The 5948-nt window shown below is 34.3% G+C and overlaps 1 non-coding gene across 1 annotated transcript; it reads left to right on the forward strand.

The window, feature by feature from the left end:
- Positions 1–4571: 4571 nt before the first annotated feature.
- Positions 4572–4644, forward strand: Trnae-uuc. The gene has a single exon. It is a non-coding gene; the product is annotated as a tRNA-Glu (tRNA).
- Positions 4645–5948: the final 1304 nt, after the last annotated feature.

Here is a 5948-nt window from a genome sequence, read left to right on the forward strand (position 1 = left end):
AATTATAAATATTTCACTGTACAATTAAATAATCCAAAACAGTTTTGTTTGAATGAGTAAAAAACGAATTTACGTTGGTTCTTCTTTAAGGAAGTCTATGATGTTTATGGCCGACGATAAAAATGAATCATCCTCGGATAATAATTTCATGAATCATTATTCTATGCAAAATGAATCACACTGTATCGATACTGGAGATGATCGAATCGTGAAAAAATCAGAATATCGTGTAAAGTATTATTTGAAGTATGTGCTTTTTAGAAGTTTTGTCGAACAGCATCAGGCATGATAAATAGCCTATAAGTTTATGACTCCAATAAATTGAGGTCTCTTTGATTTTCGTAAAATTTTCTTTCCAAAAGTGCAGTTGTAAATAAAGAACAAATTTGTGAAAAATCATCATTTTAATCGGAAGCAGAGATAGTCTCCGTAGTAGTCTATTGGTATTTATTCGAAACCAATTGTTTTCAGTATTATAATATCGATCATTTTTTCACTCATGAACACTCGGGTTCAAGGTATAGTCTTAAATAACAAAGCGAATTCAGTTGTAATTGCCAAGATTTCGACATATTTTAAGGTCATCAGGACAGAACTATCTTAAATATGTCTACAGATGGACATATGTAAGTTTTTTACAGGCAATCTCAAATTTCTTTAAAAACGACATAGTCCCAACATTGCTAAGGACTGTAACAGTGTACAGACTGAGTCAGTCTTCAAGAAAATTTGAGATCGCCTGTAATAAAATTAAATATGTATAAATAAATATGTCTGTAGACATATTTAAAATTGTCTTGATGATGACCTTAAAATAGGTCGAAACCTTGCAGTAACAACTGAATTTGCTTGAACAACAGGTTTACATCGCATTCAAATGAGATTCATTTTCTTGCCATCTTTAGAAGTGGATTACAAAACACCTTAATATATATTAAATTCACTAGTTTTCGTGGTCCGCTTTACCAATTAATATCTTTCAATTAATGAAGGTTTTTAGTTGAGATAAAAAAGTCAGTGTCACGAGCCGGATTCGAACCCACGACCTTCGGCTTGATACGCCGCTACTCTACCACTTGAACTATCGTGACTTAGATCACTCAGGCACTAACTTCCCAGCTCAACCCCACGTTTTAGCCGAAAGGTCGTGGGTCGTGGGTTCGTATCCCGCTCGTGACACTGACTTTTTTATCTCAACTAAAAACCTTAATTAATTGATTAATATATATTATAAATACATATATTATGAAGTCTTTTCGGAGGATCTACGGAAGAGGTAAACACAAAGAAAACTTCCTTTCGGTTTTCGCCGAGCTTTCGACAGTTTTTTACTGTCATCTTCAGGGCCTGTTTTATTATCATATAAAAAAACAATTAAAACATGAAAAAACAACAAATTGAACAAAAAAATTTTCATGTTTTAATGGTTTTTTTATATGATAATAAAACAGACCCTGAAGATGACAGTATAAAACTGTCGAAAGCTCGTCGAAAACCGAAAGGAAGTTTTCTCTGTGTTTGACCTCTTCCGTAGATCATCCGAAAAGACTTCATGTTTCCAGCAGGTCGATAATCTAGTTCATCGTTACATATATTATGTTTACATGGAATTTGTGATGGAACTATGTTTATGAATGTTTATCTAAACTCTCATTCATTTTACCATCATAGTTGGTTCCTTTGTGGTAGCGACTATGTTGAAAATTCGTTTATACTCTTATTCAATGTGTTAATCCTGTTTTCATATTTCCAAGTCTTTAGCAAGAAGCTATTTCAGAAAGGGGCGGTTTTGAATGGTGATAAAAATCGCTTGAGGCTCCTCATCTGAAATTCGAATCAGATCCCATCGTCCATGCTTCAAAGACTCACCGGTTTGTTTGTTCGGGAGTCGACGGTTGTGCAACGGGATGCACCCGGGGTCAAATCGTGATACATTCAGCTACGTGCGAATTGAAATCAAAGGGGTAAATTGAATTCCCACTCTTTTTCCCCAGGGATCAAACACCTCGTCGTCCGATGGCATGCGGCACTCTAAAGAGTCGGCTTTCGTGAGTTATGCCACGGGGACACGTAAACCGCCAATTGATAAAGTCGTATCGGCCGTATCTCTTTCCCGGCTGAACCAAAGAGCAGTTGACATTTTATTTATATCGAAAACAATATATTTCGGATAGACGTGTTCAGAAGTAATTTGCCTTTTTTTTTCACTCGATTAAATTCGGCGATTAGAACCCGGAAGGTTATCGGGACGGAGTATTGATATTTTTAATGTTTTGTTACAATAAAATATCTCTTTAACAGTTTCCCTTATCTCCCAGGAGTCGACAGTTATCTCTATCAGTCTAATTTAACATCGAGAGAGATATTTCATCGTTTTCACTGGCATTTATTTGCTATCTGACCGTTAGATTTTGCATGGCCAAAAATCTTACCATAATGGAGCAGTTATTCAGAAATCGTGAGATGCGGTCTGGTGTGATGTAGGTTTCAGAAAAACATTTTCTTTAACGTGTCAACGTTTCGATCTTTATTGAGATCATCTTCAGGGCCTGGGATTTGCAAACATTGTTTAAATTTAACAAATGCATGTAGGATGTGGAAGTGCATTTATACGATTTATACAATACATTTACAAGCAAATAAGCAAAAAACAAACACTTTGAGTGAGTTGATTGAATATAAAAAAATATATCTTTTTGCATTGTATAAATTCACCTTTTTCCACATCCTACATGTATTTGTTAAATTTAAACAATGTTTGTGAATCCTAGTCCCTGAAGATGATCTCAATAAAGATCGAAACGTTGGCACGATAAAGAAAATGTTTTACTGAAACCTACATCACACCAGAACGCATCTCACGATTTCTGAAAAATTATCGACTAACGGTCACTAATCACCACACATAATGGAGTAGATTGAAATTTTTGAATGTGTTATTTTTATAACAAATTCCAGATCCACCTAGCCTGGTTGCTTTTCACTTAATTAAACGCATAAACAAACAATTAAAACATGAAAAAACAATAATTACAACAATAATTGGATATCTTACTTTAAAACCTTAATAGGAAATTAAACAACATGGTGTTTTGGGCACAAAAGCANTTAATTGTTTGTTTATATGATAATAAAACAGGCCTGAAGATGACAGTTTAAAACTGTCGAAAGCTCGGCGAAAACCGTAAGGAAGTTTTCTCTGTTTTGTCCTCTTCCGAAGATCCTCTGAAAAGACTTCTTGTATCCAGCAGGTCGATAATCTAGTTCATCGTAAACGCATAACTTTATTTTAAAAAAATGAAGAAATTATGATAAGAAAGAAAGCATCAGAGAGAGAGAGAGAGAGAGAGAGAGAGAGAGAGAGAGAGAGAGAGAGAGAGAGAGACGGATGAAAAACTGGGAATGTGAGAGATTGCTCAATGGAAATGGAAAGAATGCACGTGAGAGAAAGAAAGCGAAAGAGAGATACCGATTTCTGACTACCCTTAGACTCGCTGTATTTCAATATTAAATTCGTTTTTTAATTCACAAGTTAAATTTCATCTGAAAGGGTCAATTATTTATAGTCAGAACGGCCGTTGGTTTTCTGCTACAATTTGAGTCGTACCTTCCATCTGGTTGGCTTCTGTAAAAACATAGTAAGGATTTTTGGGCATATATTGTAAATTTTCTTTATGCAATTGACTATTCGAAGCGACCTCCCAAGCCTTCCCTGGAATAAATTCAAATTACACCTCAATGACGTGAAAGTCGAAGATTTCCAGTTTGACCTTAGCCCCCATAGCTGGTTTTTTACGAGCTCGTTGCAATTGAAGCTTTCGGGAAAAGTCACTGCCAGATGTTGCCGAACGGACGACTCGAGGTTTCCCCGGGCAGGAAAACCGTCTAAAAACTTTTGATCCGTCCAACGCCGCAGAGACGCGACCCTGAGGGGTGGGTTAGGGTGTTTCTGGGATATGGCTCAGATCGTGCTTCCTATTGCATAGTTAGAAGGTTGTATCACCGGTTACGACAGAGGAGAGTCACGTATTACGAACTGCTCATTTCTAAACGTTCCATCACTCCGTAAACACCTGTTCATCTCTGGTCTAACCTGTTGAGAAATCGCGCATAGATAGATTCAAATCTTGGGCGTGTCCAGGCTACAAAAATGAAAAACATATTGATTAAATTATATTGTTTCAATTTGAATAAAAAGTGTTTTTGTCTTGAAGTACGACGAACACTACAGACTTCTACTAATAAAAGGGGCTACAGCGATAGATTTTAAGGAAGCTGAAACGCCTGCCAAAGAACCCTAAGAGTAAAAAAATTAATTAACTTTTTGTATGTGGTTTTTGTTTTTATTGTTCATGTATTTCAAGGTTATTATAACATTAAATTCACTATTTTTCGTGGTCCGCTTGACCAATTAATATCATTCAATTAATTATGGTTTTTAGTTGAGATAAAAAGTCAGTGTCACGAGCGGGATTTGAACCCACAACCTTCGGCTTTTTTTATTTTCTTATTGGGAAAATTAAAAAAAAAGGTGGGGTTGAGATGAGAGGTTAGTGCCCGAGTGGATCGAAGTCACGGTAGCTCAAGTGGTAGAGTAGCGGCGTTTCAAGCCGAAGGTCGTGGGTTCGAATCCCGCTCGTGAAACTGACTTTTTATCTCAACTAAAAACCTTAAATTATTGTATGAGCTAATATATCAGTCGACCTAGAATAATACAACATTATGTAGGCTAGAATTAAATTAGATTAGACATATAAATAAGTCACAAAACAAAAAGACGTATTCAGTTAGGCCAAAAACCATTTTAGTTTGTATAAAATCAATGTATATACGTTTTAAGCGCTCTTTAAAACGCTTAAATACGAATTTTCATAACAAGGAACAAGATTTTATTTGGTTGATTGTAGGAAGTTTTTTCTTACTGTTATCAGCTGTTCTACTTAAAATTTAACCACTCCAAATTTAACGTTAAGGCGAGATATGAAAGAAATTAACAAAAAAGTACGAAAATATTTTGTTATTTGTTAGATCTTGATATTTGTTACAAATAGGCATTAATGGCAAAAGCCAAAACAAAAACATTTCAATTTACTACAATGTTTTACAATCAAGGACAATATGCAATTAGAAAAAAAAAATCTAAAAAATAAAAAAATATTCACAAATAAATTCTACTTTCAAAATATTTATATCATCTCCGGTGCCTGTTAATCTATATATAAATTTTAGTGACGTTTGCATACAATTTTTTCATTATAAGTATTTACACCAATCTTAGCTTATTTTTAAATTTAATATTTTTTCCAATGCTAAATACGCTTTGATATTTGTATTCACTAATTCACTTGTACAAAGGTTTTTATTTTTCTATTTCTAAATTTGTTTTTACACCTACTTCAAAAATTATTTTTGTATACTATGTTTTTTTAAACATTGTAGTTATTGTAAAGCAAAATTATACATTGTTAGTGTATTAAGCTAGATCTGATCTGTTATATAATACATACTAAAAGTTTCATACATTCTCTCTCTCTTTCTCACTCTCACTCTCTCTCTTTCACACACACACACAAAAACACACTTTCTAAATATATCAAATTACCGTGAGATGCGGTCTGGTGTGATGTAGGTTTCAGAAAAACATTTTCTTTGTCGTGCCAACGTTTCGATCTTTATTGAGATCATCTTCAGGGCCTGGGATATACGAACATTGTTTAAATTTAACAAATACATGTAGGATGTGGAAAAAAGTGAATTTATACAATGCAAAATATATTTTTTATATTCATAGAAATACTTTGATTGAATTTAAACAATGTTTGTAAATCCCAGGCCCTGAAGATGATCTCAATAAAGATCGAAACGTTGGCACGATGAAGAAAATGTTATTCTGAAACCCTCATCACACCTGACCGCATCTCACGATTTCTGAATAATCGTCGACTAAC

Source organism: Cimex lectularius, unplaced genomic scaffold, assembly GCF_000648675.2.
Source record: "Cimex lectularius strain Harlan isolate CLEC.00 unplaced genomic scaffold, Clec_2.1 scaffold133, whole genome shotgun sequence".
Taxonomy (NCBI): domain Eukaryota; kingdom Metazoa; phylum Arthropoda; class Insecta; order Hemiptera; family Cimicidae; genus Cimex; species Cimex lectularius.